The sequence below is a fragment of the Schistocerca serialis genome, chromosome 6, assembly GCF_023864345.2.
Source record: "Schistocerca serialis cubense isolate TAMUIC-IGC-003099 chromosome 6, iqSchSeri2.2, whole genome shotgun sequence".
NCBI classification, from domain to species: Eukaryota; Metazoa; Arthropoda; class Insecta; order Orthoptera; family Acrididae; genus Schistocerca; species Schistocerca serialis.
In genome coordinates this window covers 302,313,138-302,332,050 of record NC_064643.1, presented here as the reverse complement: position 1 = coordinate 302,332,050, position 18,913 = coordinate 302,313,138, and the positions used below count along the sequence as shown (strand labels likewise).

Sequence of the window (18,913 nt, the reverse complement as noted above, 5' to 3'; positions counted from 1 at the left end):
CGCCATGGTTGATACAGGTTAAGCAGACAAAAGTGGGGTTGATAAATTCTACTAAATACCTACCATGCGCCGGCCGGTGTGGCCGAGCGGTTCTAGGCGCTACAGTCTGGAACCGCGCGACCGCTACGGTCGCAGGTTCGAACCCTGCCTCGGGCATGGATGTGTGTGCGATGTCCTTAGGTTAGTTAGGTTTAACTAGTTCTAAGTTCTAGGGGACTAATGACCTCAGAAGTTGAGTCCCATAGTGCTCAGAGCCATTTGAACCATTTTTTTTCTAGGCGACTGATGACCTTAGATGTTAAGTCCCATAGTGCTCAGAGCCATTTGAACCAATTATTTGAACCTACCATGCATAACTCCAGTCCATGGATAGTAGCTGAAAGTTAAACTATCGAGTGTTCGAGATTCTTGCATGACTCGTTTGAAAAATGTCCAAAATTTTCTTTTAGTTGGTTTCTTGTCAAGGAAAACTGCTATCAACTCCATGTTTAATATCCCGACACTAATTATGCAATGTTACTGACTGTCTCTGTAACAAGTTCACACCCAAAACCAGCCTGAAGATATTTAGTCCGTCCTAAACAGTCACTGACCAGCGATTATTAGCGAATTAACACAGTCAGTCGTTCAGCAGTCTTCTTGCACAGAAGTTCTCACCACATGTCTCGTAATTTGTACAAAACACACCACACGGAGTTTATGCACGACCTGATAGGTTCACATGCAAAATCTCGTAAAATAAATCGCTCACAAAGCTCAAACTTCCTCAAAATAGACAACACTTTAGTGGCTTTTCATCAGTTCCCAGGGAACCGAGCAAACGCTCGGATTACTTCATTTTGGTACTAATTTGATCAACACGATTTAACATAGGCTTCCGACAGACTATCTCGGCTCATAGACCAGAGGCACAAAGCCCTACTAGCCCTATTGGCTAGTATGTTAAGCAGCGAATCAGATTGCCTCGAGCATTTCCATTCTCTCGGTATTTCTAATGTCAGCCAACCAGATTACCAGACATAATTTAGACTATAAGTCTAGTAATTCCGAAACTAAATTCAATTTAATGAAAACAAAATACGATACTTTTCCACAAAATAATTCAATAGTAAATTCAATACCCATCGCCCCTTCTGATAGCCTTTTACAAAATCAGTCTTACTTGGACATACGTCACAAATTCCCCTATTACACAATAACTTTGTCACTCTTACATTTACATATTTACAATAAAATATCATATATTGACTCTATGTATATCCTCCATTCACTCCAACAGAACACTCACACAACCAAAACACAATCACATAATTTTCCAATGTACTGTCAGGATTCTGTGGCAATGAAACTAAAGAAAATTCCACAAAAATAGATTACATGAACCTGTCTCCTTGGTTGTAGTTTCAGTTGATACTACAGATGAATACATACAGTCCCTAACTCGGTTTCACAAAGCCCGCCCCGTTATTATGTATACTAAGTAAAAATTTATATCCGGGAAAGTATTGAAGTTATTGATTTGAAATTTTAGCAGCGTGGTTCTGTTATCCACAGAATTTCATACACTAAGTATGAAAAATTTCGATTAATATTTAAAAGTACTTCTTCAGATTCATACAGAGTGTGTGTTAACGTGCTGCACGCAGCGTTAGTCAAGTACACCTCACGCCTGGCCCAGACCTTAACGAGCTCCATAAATGGATAGTTCCATCACCCAGACCAGTACAAACATAGCTGTAACTCTCATCCCCAATTCCCGCAAAAACAGCCCTTTAGCGCATCTTAATCTCGAGAGTGTGTTCGCATTTGACCCATGAACGCTTGCTCAAAATCCAATTTTCACATATGTTAAGACTGCAGTAGCTTATGTAGAATATGCTCATGCTATGGTATAGGTACAATTAAGTGTGGACTCAGATGTAGAAGAAATACAAATTTTTCACTTGAAGAGAGGAAAAATACTCACTTCAAAAAAAGATTTGCATCACCCCGGTTCCCAGAAACCCTAAAGAAAGACGTTGACTGTGTATGATCTATCACAGACACAGTCCCTTTGACTGTTCAGAGATGTCACAAAACCCGCCCAAAGATGTAAACAACCATGCATGAGCAGCGCCTATTAGACGGAGGGGGTCCCACAGCCGATCAGTTCCAGTCATTCCACCAGGTAGGAGGTACACAGCTCGTGTTCAATCATGCCAAGGGACTGTTCGATCGCATCGTCATTGTTATTTTGTGTCAGGAAGGGCTCTCAGCAAGGGAAGTATTCAGGCGTCTCGGAGTGAACCAAAGCGATGCAGTTCGGACATGTATGAGATACAGAGAGTCCGGAACAGTCGATGTCATTCCTCGCTCAGGACGCCCAAGGACTACTACTACCTACGGATTATGGCTCGGAGCAACCCTAACAGCAACGCCACCATGTTGAATAATGCTTTTTCGTGTAGCCACAGGACGTCGTGTTACGACTCAAACTGTGCGCAATAATCTACATGATGCGCAACTTCACTCCCGACGCCCATGGCGCGGTCCGTCTTTGCAACCACGACACCATGCAGCGCGGTACAGATGGGCCCAACAACATGCCGAATGGACCACTCAGGACTGGCATCACGTTCTTTTCACTGATGAGTGTCGCATATGCCTTCAACCACATGTGTATGCCTTCGTCGGAGACGCGTTTGGAGGCAACCCAGACACAGTGTCCAGCGAGTACAGAAAGGTGGAGGTTCCCTGCTGTTTTGGGGTGGCATTATGTGGGGCCGACGTACGCCGCTGGTGGTTAAGGAAGGCGCCGTAACGTCTGTACGATACGTGGATGCCATCCTCCGATCAATAGAGCAACCATATCGGCACCACATTAGCGAGGCACTTGTCTTCATTGACGACTATACGCACCCCAATCTTCACATCTTGTGAGTGACTACCTTCAGGATAACGACATCGCTCGACTAGAGTGGCCAGCATATTATCCAGACATGAACCCTATCGAACAAAGCATCGGATACATTGGAAAGGGCTGTTCATGGACGACTTGACCCACCAACCACTCTGAGGGATCTACGCCGAATTGCGGTTGGGAAGTGGGACAATCTGGACCTACAGTGCCTTGATGAACTTTTAGATAGTATGCCACGACGAATACAGTCATGTCTCAATGCAGGAGGACATGCTACTAGATATTAGAGGTACCGGTGTGTGCAGCAATCTGGACCACCACCTCTGAAGGTCTCGCTGTATGGTGGTACCATATGCAATCTGTGATTTCATGAGCAATAAAAATGGCGGCAATGATGTTTATGTTGATCTCTATTCTAATTTTCTGTACAGGTTCCGGAAGTCTCCGAACCGAGGTGATGAAAACCTTTTTTTGATGTGTGTAGTAAAATACCATACACAGTACAACATAGAGTGATCTTAAGAGTTCTGTTCTCTAGCTGCAATGGTTACACAATAACGTTCTAAACAAGGGACACGAATACCGATTTACTTCAGTGCTAGGCTTTAATAGTTTTCAAAGGTTTTCCGCATCGATGATTCTATTAATCTTATGAACTGATGTACCTCGGACATAGAGGTACTAGTGAAACATGCTTCCGTTTAAGCTATATCTTCAAAACAACACATACTGGATAGCTATCAAAAGTTTTAGATGCACTGAGCTTCGTATACTTCCTGTGAAAACTATTTCTTGGGACACGACACGTTCCCATACTCAGCTAATCCATATCCATACAAACCATAAATAGGCGTGTATGTATGTATGTTCCACACCTCCTCTTAAACCACCAGATTGATTACAATCAAACTTGCTTTCTGAGAAGAATCACTATGGGGGTAAAAACCACCGACCTATCAAAGGGTGTGTGTGGGGGGGGGGGGGGGGAGGAGGAGGATTGAGGAAATAGGAGTGTAGCCCACGATGCACTAAAACGAATAGTTTAGTCAGCTAGTATTTGAGATTGGGAGCTCTTAGAGACTTGCCACACACTTTACACGTAATTTAAAGAATTTAAGAAACTTTTTATCGCTGACGATCCCCATAAAATCACGAAAGGAAAAAAGTTTATCACTTATTATATTTTCACTGTTTATGCAGTAAAATTACCACATGGCGTATGACGTTTTAATTTATTACGTATTTACTAATAACTTTATTCGTACAGACAGTGTTCACATATCTCACTAAATGTACCAAAAAAAATTACATCATTCTACGACACTTAGTTCATGAGACATGGAGTAATAAACACTGAGATGCGTGAAAAACTACCGTATCAAGCAAGACGTTTATATTTATGCTCGATTGCTACTAGCTCTGTCGATGACTGTATGTAGAAAAATGTATCATTTTATGACACATAGTTCCAAAGATGTGATGTGAATTGGCGAGGTGCTCGGCAAACTGCCGCATGATGCAAGACGTGTCAATTTATTGTTTTTGCCGCTAGTAACTCTATTAGTAACAATTTTCGCACACAGTATCCACATGCGCTGTTGAATGTACCCACAAAAATACATCACTGTACGGAGCATTGTTGAGGAGACATGACGTCAAACACAGATATGCTTGAAAAACTGCCCCGTTATGAATGGCGTTTAACTTTATTACTACTTTACTACTAACGGTATTACAATGCATTTCGCAGACAGTAGCCACGTGTAGCATTGAATATACCTACAAATTTGTGTGATTGTACAACACATAGTTCAGGAGATATGACATTATTAACATTGAGCTGCGTGAAAATGAAACTGCAAGGCCTAATTAGCTAGACATACAGGTTAAATATGTGTATAAATACGTGTGAAATGTGTTAAACGCATGTGAAATACATTTGACATGTGCTGGAAAATTTGTAAACTTGTTATAAGTTCCTATGGGACCAAACTGCTGCGATCAACAGTCCCTAGGGTTACACACTACTTAATCTAATTTAAACTAACTTCGGCTAAGGACAACACACACATCCATGCCCGAGGGAGGACTCGAACCTCCGAGGAGGCCAGCCGCGCGAACCGTGACAAGATGCCCAAGTCCGCACGGCAACCCCGCGCGGCTTTGACATGTGTGTATGTCATCAAAGACACAGGTAAAAGGTCATCCTTCTACCTGGAACGATTTCAATCAAATATGATAGATGCCGCCGTGTGGCTAGGGCCTCCCGTCGGATAGACCGTTCGCCTTCAGCGAATTACGTGTCAATGTGGATGAAATGACGATAATAAGGACAACACAACACCCAGTGCGTAAGTGGAGAAAATCTCCGACCCAGCCGGGAATCGAACCCGGGCCGTTAGGCATGAAATTCCGTCGCGCTGACCACTCAGCGACCAGGGACGGAAGTTTAATAGATGCATTAGTTTCAATTTGGAAGGAATACTATAGGGGTAAGAATCAACAGCCTCCAGTTGGGTGAGAATAATAATGTGGAGAGAGAAGGGCAGACGCGGAGATAGACAGCGAGTGGAAAGGAGAAATAGGCACACATAGAAGTAGGAGCATATGGACAGAGACAGGGGAGGAACAGATAGCCAGAGAAGGGGGGAGAGTTGTACAGAGTGCGGAAAAGTAAGAGGAGGAGATGGACAGAGAGGGGGAAGGAAGGGGTGGACACATAAATGAAACGGAGGGAATGAACAGAGAGAGTTGGGAGGAGGAGATAGACAGAGGGGGAAGGAGAAGATGGACAGAGGGATGAGAAGTAGACTGACAGAGATAAGGCAGAGGAAGAGATGAAGACAGAGAGGAGCAGGAGGAGACGGATAGAGAGCGGTGTATGGAGGAGATGGACAGGGAGAGGGAGTGAAGGAGTTGGGCAGAGGTGGTGGAGGAGGAGATGGACAGAAAGAGGGTTGGGTTGGGTTGATTTGGTGGAAGAGCCCAAACAACGAGGTCATCGGTCTCATTGGATTAGAGAAAGATGGAGAAGGAAGTCGGCCGTGCCCTTTCAAAGGAACCATCCCAGCATTTGCCTGAAGCGATTTAGGGAAATCACGGAAAACCTAAATCAGGATGGCCGGAAGCGGGATTGAACCGTCTTCCTCACGAATGCGAGTCCCGTGTGAGAGAGAGGGAGTGTGAGGAGATTGTCAGTGAAGACGAACATGTACATACTTGGGAACTGCCAGGTATTCAGCTGCTCATATAAAAAATTGCACTGTTGGAATCTTGCCTGCATTTCGATAAATTTCCGCAGACACTCATGTCACGTTACTAAGAATTAAATCTAGTGTCGATTAAGTATGTGTGTTAGTGCAAACTAAATTAAGGTGCCGTGAACATCTCTGAGTAAACAGCATCGCACTATCATTAAAAGTTCCAGCTTTGACATCATCAAGAGTAGTGGCACGGAGGAGGGACTACCAGAATGAGGTCAGTATCGCCGCATGACCTAGAGTTGTGAAACTAATTACCGAGTGTGGGCGGTGGCCGGCGCTAGTGAGACTGGTGGGGAATCTGACAGACGGGCAAGCGAGCGAGCAGCGCGGCACGTGGCGCGGCGCGGCGCGAGCACCTGCAGTGCTGAATGATTCAGCGCGCCGCGGCCGCCCGGCTCTGAGTGAGTGTGTTTACCGACAGCGCATCCCTGGCCCCGGGCCTGCGCCGCTGCCATGAATTATAACGCGACCGCAGCGCGCCGCTTTCTCTGCCGCGACACCCGCAGACGCTCCTCGACGTCTCCTTGCTCTGCCGACGCACCGAGTCGCACAGGATGCTAAAGTTCCAAGTGGCGTCTCCGTTCCCTTGGGTTGGTTTGCACCGCTGACTGCTTCAGTGCAACAGGCTACAGAAGTATGACGGAATGAAAGTGCAGAATGTGCCCCATGAAATCGTAATTTTTGTTTTCAATAAAGATTCCGATTTATCAGAAAGGATTAGTAGTTCTATAATACTGCTTTAGTCTTCAATATACATGCCGATTTATGAGACAGGATATTACTTGCTGATGATGCTGTGTTATACAGGGAGCGATAGCCGCTGGACGACTTTAAGCTATCGTTGAAAACTATCACTTGGTTAAATGGCTGTCAGCTCTAAGTATGACTAATGCAGACTATGCCTATAGGTATGCTTAGCCTCGGCTGACGCCTACAGCCCACCCGCCAACCACATAGCACCGTGACGTGAGTTGCCACCCTTTTCAATACGCTAGCAAGACCACAGCGGGATATAAGGTGTCCACCTGCTGCTACGGTACCTGCTGGCGCTACGATTGCCGTACGCAGCGCTGCTATAGTCGGCACTATATGACCTCCGCAAGGCACGTGCCACCACGTCACCTTCCTGGTATTCTTCCGACCAACAGTTTTATCGTACGCTGTCCTTCCGCTTTCTAGGCAGTCGACATCGGGAGTTCACACTTAGAGGTTCTCTGGGCCTTACACCTACAGCGCATGTGGTCGCTTAATCAGAGTTCCATTCGCTGAGCACGCAGTATTGTCCAAGCTTCACGCTGGCGACCGTTCTCAGCCTACAATCTCACATATCACATCCAAACCACCGAGTCAGCACAAGTGCACCAACCACAGACTGTGCCCATCCATGAAAAATTCCTAGATATATCAGTGGTACTCTATTACGACAGACCAGTGTACATAACTCAACGGCTAGTGTAAATCATACTGCTTCTACCTTCAAAGAAACTGTTACTTTGTATAGTGTCACATATCAGATCAGGGTGATCTTTCATTAGTTTTATTTCCGAATCTGCAAAATAATCAAATGGTTCAAGTGTCTCTAATAACTATGGGACTTAACATCTGAGGTCATCAGCCCCTAGACTCAGAACTACTTAAACCTAACCAACCTAAGGACATCACACACACGCATGCCCGAGGTAGGATTCGAACCTGCTACCGTAGCAGCAGCGCAGTTCCGGACTGAAACGCCTAGAACCTCTCGGTCACAGCAGCCGGCTCCGAATCTGCATTATGCTGAACATTTTGGACCTACTGTGTTAATAAAGCTCCATTGTTCCTTGGCTATCTGGGAGCATCCATTCATTAATAGCGTGCATAACCAACAATGGGACTTGGCCAAGGAACCCAACAGTACCCTGTTAGAAGTTTAATGCTGAACATATTCAGCACTTCACATGTTCAAGTATTTAGGGTTAATACTAACAAATGATATGAGGTGGTACAACAGCATAAAATCCAGCCGGCCGTCCTCAGGTTAGTTAGGTGTAAGTAGTTCTGAGGTCTAGGGGACTGATGACCTCAGAAGTTAAGTCCCATAGTGCTCAGAGTCATTTGAACCATTTTAGAAGTCCCTGATAAGCACTAGTACTCAAGGAGCTGTGGAACAATTGTTTTGCAGCAGACTTCCTTCGTAAATGAATTACGTCTCCTTAAGATTTTATCAATGAATTTCAGCCTCGTATCTGCCTTTCCTATAGTTGGTGTTATATGGTCATTCTTCGTTAACTTGCTCCAGTTGGTTACTCCTGGGCATTTTACGGTAGTCCCTGTTAGCAGTGATTCTGTCATCAGCTAGTGGTACATTTTTCACATATTTAGTTACAATAGGTCACAGGCATTTGAGGTCAGGGTTAACTGCCACTCCCTTTACCATCTTGGATGTTCTCCGTTTCTTTCTGTCTTCCTGCAGTTTGATGCAGCCTGCTGCCGTTGCTACCCGTTGTAGACATATGCATCATCTGCGACCAATGTCATGGAGCGTCTGCCTTTATCGACTAGAACATTTTATACACGGGGTGATTCCGTGATGATGCTACATACCTTCACATATGATACGGAACGGTACACGTATCAACCACAAGTAACGATCCCTGCTTTGGAAACGATCGGGTCTAAAGTTATAAGTGAATATCGTTCCGATACTTCTGACAGTGGACTTATTCTACTGCAAGCTCTTTGTTTCCATTTACGGAGAAAGAAGCATGAACAAAAAGAAAAGCAATCCAAAATAAAACGAAATTATCATTTGGTACACGGTTAAAATGCGTATACTGAAATCGTCGAATTCGTAAAGCATTATATGGTAACGACGTCGTAGTAAATACGTACGTCGATACACGGGATGCGATCTGGTGAGATGAGGGGGCGAAAGGGGGGGGGGGAGGGGAAGGGACATTGGACTAAACAAACACACCAACGGACCTAAGGAAACACATCACTGGAGGAGAGAAATGCTCGCTGGCGTTGAACTCCTCATCGCCTGTGATGGATGACAGGGTGTATTATTCACCGATCAAACAGAATCGTTGCATCGTCTCGTCCCGTCATAGCACGACGCAGTGCCAACAATGGCGACGGCTGCCACTCGCCGCCAGACAACATCAGTTACTCTGACAAAACGTTGTAATTACGTGGTCTAGTTACATTAATGTGTTCAACCTCAAAGTGCAGTGACGTCTCACAGACGGTAGGTGGCAGCACTAGCAGTGGAGGGCATAAAGAGCGTGTCTGGAGGACGCGGAGGAGAGTGCAGTCGTTGTCCTACTGCGGAAACGGGGCGATTTGCATGACTTTCAAAAGATCATGATCAATGTCTTTCGGTCTAAGGATGGAAGCATTTCCGAAATGGCTAAGTTTGTAAACTGCTCCCAGCCGCCCTGGTTGAAGTATTCGGGGCATGGCAAAATGGCATTACCCACAACTGGTGCCGAGGCAACTGTGGAGCACCACAAGACAGAGATGAAAAGGGTGAACGACGGTTGCGGGGATGTCTACAGGTGAACAGATGTGCAGCTGTGCGAAAGTGGCCGCCCAGGTGTACCAAGTGGCTTCCAACAGCATACCTGCAACCACTGTTCACCGAACATTGCTGTTTATGGGTCTCCGTAGCAAGTGTCTGGTTCTTGCACCCATGTGGATAGCTGTTCATCGTCAACGCAGCTGGACGCCCACTGAATGGCAACAGGCGGCCATCGCACAGATGGTCATGAGCGTCTGCGGGTAGAAACATCTGAAAGCAAATATGCACTGCAACAATCGTCAGAGGGATCCGGGTCGGAGGAGAGAGCGTTATGGTCTGGGGATGTTTTCGTGGCTCGTACTAAGTGGCACAGTCATTCTGGAAAGCACAATGGATCAATAAAAGCATGCATCTATTCTTGGGGACTATGTCAACCTCTACATGCTGTTTGTATTTTCCTCGGCAAGATCGCGTCTACCAGCTGGACAGTGCAACCTCTCACAGAGTTTGCTGTGTATGTGCGTTTTTTGAAGAGCGCTGGGATCGGTTTTGCTGTGTCGTCCGAACAAGGCACGGCCAGGCCAGAAGCACCACAGGCGCAAAGATGCGAAATGGTGCCAGTAACATGAATACTCGCCACTAGCGCGAGTTCCACCAACGCCCGTAAATTACGTTTTCTATGTACTTTGAAGTTTACTTACAATTATTTGCAACTATCCATTGAGGGCTTTATTTTTTGTGTATATAACACGCAGCGTTGCAGATTTAATCATTCAACAACTCAAAAAAGTAAGTAAACGTTTTAAACTCATTTGTGTGACTTTGTTACTAATTTGTTGGAGTGTTGTACAAACTTCGGTCTTCTACCCTGATACCTGACCCTCGGGCATAGCTGTGTAATAGTGGCAGGGAGAAAATTGTCTTAGCGGTGCACTGCAACAAAAGCCATTTCGCGATCTCACAAAATCGGCCTACCGTAACAACAGTGGCAAACTCGGCCTCCACAGCAGTAGCGACGAGGCCTTTACAAAACTGGCGACGAGAATCTGTAGGACCATCTCGATCGGGCCGTTGGCGCAATGGATCCACAACCGAGAAACCCAGCGCAGCTGGCCACCGCTCTGAAGTCGACATGGCTCCACGTCTCACTAACTCGCTTTTTGCGTGTCTCGCAATGGTCCTTGAAGCAAAAAGGTGGTTATTGAGGCTTTTGACGGATGGTAACATTAAAGTAACTGGACAGTGTATGTCGAAATGTGCGTGTATCACTGTCTGTCGGTGCACTGTAAAGTCGCTTGCATATAGATAAGCAGCTCGTCTTTGTGTCACATCCGCTGCCTCTTCTTACTGCTAATTCAGATATCTCCACAGGGAGTTATAACATTTGCAACACCTACACAGCTACTGCCTAACGACAGTCTATCGAACACATACTTCTTAAAAAAATGTTCAAATGTGTGTGAAATCTTATGGGACTTAACTGCTAAGGTCATCAGTCCCTGAGCTTACACAATACTTAACCTAAATTACCCTAAGGACTAACACACACACCCATGCCCGAGGGAGGACTCGAACCTCCGCTGGGATCAGCCGGACAGTCCATGACTGCAGCGCCTGAGACCGCTCGGCTAATCCCGCGCGGCACACACTTCTTAACACTAAGATACAGAGTTTCGTTTAGTGCTTGAAACACAAAGAAATTATATATAATTATACGAACAGAATGAAGTCATTCACTCTTGTGACACAGCTTTACACTTCCAATATGTTGCAGTACATATCCTTTACTAGTGTTATCCCAAATGTAAAATGTTAGAATGCACACTATTATTTATACGAAATGGGTGTAAATTAGCTGTGGAACCTTCAAACGTTTTTGGTAGTATCTGTTCTCACTGTAACCCAATCATCAGCTTCATGAACACCAAGCTTCAGTGTCTAGGCATGCGTCTGTTATCGGGCTGCAGCTTTCATGTTCATGTGTTCTGGAACTTAGCGACGCAATGCTTCTGTTGAGCACTAGCCGGTCAGCAAAATTGTTATAACCTACTCAAATAATATTAGATGACTTTTGACGAAATAAAAGACTTTTTCCACCGTTTCGTATGACGTCTATCACAATATGAACGAAATAATCGTACTAGTTCATGTACTACGCTCTTCACAGGGTTCGAAGCTGGTCATGTGGGAGAGAAAAGGACGTGTTTATCATTGATGTCTTCCGTAATTTTTATATCAGTTGTGTTTCACGATCATTAACAACGAACTGAGGCTGAGTAACATTTGCAATGTAGACATCTTTTAATTTCTTGAGTATAAGTTTACTAGCGGTTTTGCGTAACCGATAATATTTTATATTTTTAGAAACATTCCAAAACGACCATAATCGGTTTTAGGTGTCTCTGACAAAATTACAGTGTCAGCGGCAAAGATTTTGTTTCCTTTCCTTTTTTTAATAATTTCTTGATTTCCTTTACTTCTTACTTTGTGTATTGATGAAATACCGTGGTGGGATAGCCTATAGAAATGTCTCGCTCTTTTTTACTACCTCTCATATCCCACAACTCCTACAATTGTTGTCTGATTTCTGTGCAACTTGTAGATGCTCTTCCACTCACTGTAATTAACCTCTGTACTAACTTCACAATTGCAAAGAGTGCATTTCAATCAATATTGTCAGAAATATTTTCTTAACACAGAAATACAAAAAGTCTGGTAATTCCTTTCTCAAACTTTCTTCCAAAAATGTGGTATGGTGTCAGTAATGCACCACGAATTCTTACGTTTCACAAACTACAGGCACATTCCAAAAATATTTCGTAAGGTCAGTAGCGCTATCTTCTTCTTCCCCCTCCACAGTGTCTGTCGATCGCTCCGTCCTTCTGTAGATAATTCTTGTTAGTATTTTACAGCTTGAGTTATAAAACAGATGGTTCAGCAATACTTACAACACATGTTTTATTTCGTATTGAGAGTGTTACACAACTGATTATGTATAATTGTATACCACCTATCTCAAATATCTTCCGTACCAGGTGGAACGGTTCGTATTATGTCACATATTATTTACACATCCATCTCAAAATCTGGAAGTGATATAGCCGCTGTACTAACATGTCACGCTTCCATCATAGTGCATAGTGAATGACAATGAAACAACCAGCATTAGTGAACCAGGCTACCTCACGAATTATATTTGAAACCAAAGTCCGCCCAATGTGTCAGGAAGGGTGTGAAAGGGAAATGGCAAGACAAAGCAAACACTGCCTTAAAACACTGTTACGTGGAGTGTAATAACATTATTTTCAAAAGTTGTTCTATAAACAGTCCCCTTTGGGTTTGTGAATAAACTGATCTGGTATACCCATATTGGTCCAAGGAAATGTTTTCACAAACTTCATTTGACTTCCTATTTCAATAAAATGGAAAAAAGAATATGTAATATTCTGAAGAGATACACACTTTGTCAAAAAGCTAAACCACCCACTACCTCCCACTGAAGTCCATTTTTTCCTGTTATTCCTGCTAAACTAAAAAAATGACAGCTGTGGATTTGCTAGCGCAAACCATTACATTCAATAATATATTTCTCGTTTTGGAGTTGACTTAACTTCTAAATTTATTTCACTTACTCTTTGGTGGAAAGCCACAGCAAAGATAGTCCCTGCTTCCTTTTTAAAAAAATTTCTGGAAGAAATCTGACATTTGTGATTTGTAGACAAAGGTCTCCAATTTCCTTTACACACTTGGCTACGCGTTTTGCATCGCCACAAGATTAAATCTGTCTTAATTGTTATTTACTGGCCAGCGTCCTGTGTGGTTGAACGTATTATGAGAAGAACTAACAAACTTTGTAAATTATTGTTGTCACTACCATCAGATGTGGGACAAATATATCAACGTTTTTGATGACATTCTTAATGCGCTTCCCCATGATTCTGTTTCGCTAACACTTGTAATTGTCTCATTCTGGAAACATCCCCCAGGCTGTGGCTAAGCCATGTCTCCGCAATATCCTTTCTTTCAGGAGTGCTAGTTCTGCAAGATTCGCAGGAGAGCTTCTGTAAAGTTTGGAAGGTGGGAGACGAGATACTGGCAAAAGTAAAGCTGTGAGTACCGGGCTTGAGTCGTGCTTCGGTAGCTCAGTTGGTAGAGCACTTGCCCGTGAAAGGCAAAGGTCCCGAGTTCGAGTCTCGGTCGGGCACACAGTTTTAATCTGCCAGGAAGTTTCATATCAGCGCACACTCCGCTGCAGAGTGGAAATCTCATTCTGGAAACATCCCCCAGGCTGTGCTAAGCCATGTCTCCGCAATATCCTTTCTTTCGGGAGTGCTAGTTCTGCAAGATTCGCAGGAGAGCTTCCGTAAAGTTTGGAAGGTGGGAGACGAGATACTGGCAGAAGTAAAGCTGTGAGTACCGGGCGTGAGTCGTGCTTCGGTAGCTCTGTTGGTAGAGCACTTGCCCGCGAAAGGCAAAGGTCCCGAGTTCGAGTCTCGGTCGGGCACACAGTTTTAATCTGCCAGGAAGTTTCACTTGTAATTGTGTTGAACAGTAATCAGATGCCAGATTCCCTTAAATAACTTGTACGTTTTCCGACATCACAATGATTGTCACAAGGAAGCGCTTCCCCTGTCTTTGAGTAACATCAAGAGAGCTGCTGAAAAGCGAAAGGAATTACAACATGCAAAATTAAATATAAAGAAATTATGCATGAGACAGTAAGTGTCAGTGAAATTTCGTTTAAGTTAAAAATCTGAGTCACAAATTTCTCTTGTTTCTAATGCACCTACCACATCCATAGAATAGACACGACAATGCTGTAGACGTTGAAACTTTATGTACACATCAGAGTGTAGGACTTTACAACGTTACAGAAGTTAAACCATTTACTGAGTCAGATGAAACATAATTTATTACGAGTAGTTGAAGTGCATTTTTTATTCTTGTATATTTATACTCAGCTACATACTTTGATCCAGTTGGCTATTATTCGAATGTGGAATGTACATTGCTGTATTTCTTACTATTTTAATTTCAGTCACATGCCATGACATTAGAGTTCGTGTTTTACTGTTATAAGATGAAGTTATGTGGATACATTTCCTTGTGGTAATATTCTTTCCATATGATATAATTTTTCCTTTTAGGAGGCAATACGAAAGTTAATGAAAATGAAATTCAGGGAGATAATGGATCCATGAAAGCAATATTGCCAAAGTAAAGCTCCAAAGATAATGAGAGATCAAATAAAATGTAGAAGACATTTCATTTTCCTTAGTTTTCCTTAGGAATTTAATTTTTTGATGTGATAGTATAACTTGTACTTAGATTGTCTCCCTATGTTTAATATGTTGGTAGTTTTGAAAAGATGAGATAAGATATGCAACGCTTCATAATGTGTGGTACTGTCAGTATTGATTAAGGTGTTTAGTATGCAGGCGATATAGGTAGCAGCGCTACATTCAGAATAATAAATACAATGCTGATTTAAGTTATAAAAGTTATATATTGTAGAGAAGTTGTCTTGTAGTGTTGACAATAGGTGTATCAATGTAAAACTATATGATGGAATTGCAATAAAAGGTTATATGATAGCTATAAGTTTATTTTAAGGAGGAAATGTGATAACGATCGAGGAAGGAAATGAGAACTAACAACAAAGAGAAATTCATGAGGTTTCAGAGCACTGAGAAGAAATGCTGGTTAATTCAGTTGTGGCTATTCTTTGCTGCTGGTTTAGCCAAGATAAGTTTCGGTTATTTACTTTTTCTCCACTAATATAAAAATGTTGAAGGCGAAGCGACAAAACAGATCATTAATAATGTTATTTAATCAGGATATTAAGTTTATTCTGGAGTACCATTTAAATATTTATCTCTCTTATATTTCATTTGCTAGTATAAATGATATTTCAAGATTTCTTCTCGTGACTCACTGCTGGCTAATGACTTCCTAGCATTATTTTTTTTAATTACAGCTTTAATTTCCTGAATGTATTCAGTAAGCTTTTCTATAGTTAGTTCAACTATAGTTGTTCCTTATAGTGATAAGCATTTTTAGTTGATTTATTACCTGTCCTCACGTGTTTTTGTGGTTGATTTGTTCCCTGTCCCTATAAGTGTTCTCAGTTGGTTAGCTGTGATTTGTCTTCTTTGTGTAATTGGGAAAAACAGGGAAATAACTTTAGTGTGTGGACACGCATATTTCTCTTCCATTTTTCCTTGCGATTAATTGTTAACATGTAACATTTTGATACTAATTGTTATGCATATTTTCTTTTCACACGTATTTTTTAACATGTGCAGTATTTCACCTTCCTAGTTGCTAGAAATGTTATTTTTGTTCATTTCTACTGTCATGATTAACCTGCATTTCCAACTTTACTTTAGTACTTCATGGAAGACTACAATATTAAATTTTTCTTTGTATTAAGATTTTTATGATAAAATTACTTATATCTATTTAGGTCCTTCCAGTGTAATTGTACATGTCACTTGTAATGTTTCAACAATTTTCTTTCAAGTTGTACAGCTTACTCAATCATAGATGGTACTGCATATTCTCTTATGTTTCATGTTAGCTTTGTTGCACCTGCTACGAAGATAATCATTATCACCGAAGCACATGCACACTTCTTCTGAAAGAGATGGACATTCACTATGGATTTTCCCTCACTCCTCGACTCTCGAATGAGGAAACTGTAACGCTTGGCCGCATACAATGACTTACCTGAAACTGTAAAATTGAATTTTTTTTCTGGATAACGTTGTCATGGGTGACGAGATTCCGTGTTTCCAATATAAACCTACCACAAAACTACAACCTGCAGAACAGTTCCATTATGATACGCCAGGATCGGTGAAGCTATGATTGTGAGGGGCGAGCTGAACAACTTTCCATGGAATGACTCTTCTCACAGTTCCACTTGGTTCTATGAAAGTTCTGTGCGCTCTACTCAAGTGGTGGGAGAATATGTAGGGCATCTGAAGGATTGAGAACACCATCTTAACTTTTCTCTCTCTCTCTCTCTTTTTTTTTCCAGTCTCGAAACTTCTTGGAGCGAGGCGATAGTTTGCGAGACGGAATGAACAGATGCGAATCGTCTACGCTAAATATTTCTCGCTTACTCACGACCCCGGGATGATACGCGTCGCTCTTCATCGCATCTTCTGTCCGTCTTATAGTAATCCTACCTGATAATCGCCCAAGATTGATGAACAATACTCAAGAAACTTCCGAACGAGTGTTTTGAAAGCCACTTCTCTTGGGGATGAGGTAATTCTCTTCAGACTGTTGCAGTAAATCTTTGTTGTCTTGCCTCTTCATTCCGCATGGGATGGACATTCTGAGGCATAATCAGGTTATTATTGTATCCAATGTTTTCTTATCAATCTGTTCACCCCATGCACGTGCAATACGTTACATTTACTTACGTTCAGGGTCAACTAGACCAATCGTGACTACTTGCAGATCATACTGCATTTCGATACAGTAGTCTGGCGTTTCAGCCTTCCTAGAGACAAGAGTATCGTCTGTGAACAGACTCGTGGAGCTTCAGACGTTATCCGTTACGTCATTTACACAGACTGTATTGCAAACATTTATAGCCCTGTAGAAGCCCTTTGGCTTACACCCAAAATTACCTTTACACATGTCGATTTTTTCCTTTTAAGTTACATCTTTCGATTTCGGTTTGCTAGAATGTCCTGAAACCAGTCATTTGGTCTGTTACTCGGTAAGCTTGCACTAGTGGTGGTACGCAGAGATTTATCTAGGGGGTTTACTGGAAGATGATCTACAAAGTTTCAGGCGACTAACATATGTGGTTGAATAATGAATAAAAAGTAACTGCTCTACGTAAATACACCCACCTTACGATGAATGTTTCCGCGAAAAATCCATTCTCCACTCAATAAGAGTAGAGGTTCTATCAATGAAGCATTCACTGAATTCTTCAATTCTGTGTACGAAGTCCTTCTCGATATACAACTCTGCTACTGCTTCTAGCAGTTGGCTGTTGACTCATAGTATTTCGCAGATAAAGCATTTATTCTCTTTAGAGTGGTGGAAGATCGCTCCGCGTCAGACGAAATCGCCGTTGTTGTAGCAATGATTTCAGGAGTTTCTTTGTTTGACTAAAACGTTACTGCAAATTCTTTTACAACAGGAACTACAGAAATTTCTAAACTCGTTCCTCGTGTTTAGTATCTGTAATTCTGTTCTCAACTTATTGCACTGAAGGATGGGATATATTTTGCAAGATCTCAGCAGCAATGTTTGCAGAAAATGATTTGCTCCCCAAACTAAGTTTTCGGAATTAATTTAATTTTCCAGTGACGAGATATGCGGTAAATTCAACTTTCGGCAACTTGAGCGATAATATTATCTCACACTTCTTTTGAAATAACAGTTTCTGGAATTCGTTTTCCTGTCCCTGTCTCTTCGCAGGATGCAGCGGCTCTCAGCACGTGGAAATCGTGTCAGGGATGTTACCTCGGGTATATTTTTGCAATGTTCTGCGCCTTGTTGTACACTTAGTGGGTCAACTAATCATTTTTGTAATTGGCAGTACAATATAGCAACGCTGGCAGAGTATGATTGTAAATACAGACAACCAAAATTGAAATGCTGTGAGTGCTTTAATTTCAGACGGAGATATGTTGTTTAAGTAATTGTAGTGATTTGTCGAGACGGAAGCTCAGCTTCCCCCAGGAATTCTACGAGTCACTATTTTCATACACAAATTGCACAGTTCTTGGTACAAAACTCCACTGCGTGTTGGAAACATGAAGGACTTTCCTGGTCAGTGTTTCAATTAGCACCGTTATTCGCTGTAAAGAACTAGAGGTAAATCTTCGAATATCGCTACGGCAAACAAAAAATTCTAACGTCCATATTCTGACTCTTCGCTTAGGTTGCAATCAGGTCTAATTTATTGGCATAATAATGAACAATATAGGCATGTTCAAAATGTTCATTGAGAAGAGTCTGAACACCTGAACGACGACCACACCAAACACTTGCACCGTTGTAGCTCTGAGAAGTAACTGTATTTGGATTATCCACACTAGGCAGCGAAGTTTCGCTAAGCGATTTAGATCCTTTTCACAAGGCTTGAGGGAAGTGTAAAAACCCTGCTACAGGTTTACGTTCAGAGGAAATGTATCTGATTAATATGACTAACAGTTACATTGTTGAAATGTCATTGTCTTATTTGCGATAACTGCTGCAGAATCAGTTACAGCAACT

The 18,913-nt window shown here is 42.4% G+C and overlaps 1 non-coding gene across 1 annotated transcript; it reads left to right on the top strand.

Moving 5' to 3' along the window:
- Nucleotides 1-13,794: 13,794 nt before the first annotated feature.
- Nucleotides 13,795-13,869, top strand: Trnas-uga (transfer RNA serine (anticodon UGA)). Its single transcript has one exon. It is a non-coding gene; the product is annotated as a tRNA-Ser (tRNA).
- The last annotated feature ends 5,044 nt before the right edge of the window (nt 13,870-18,913 follow it).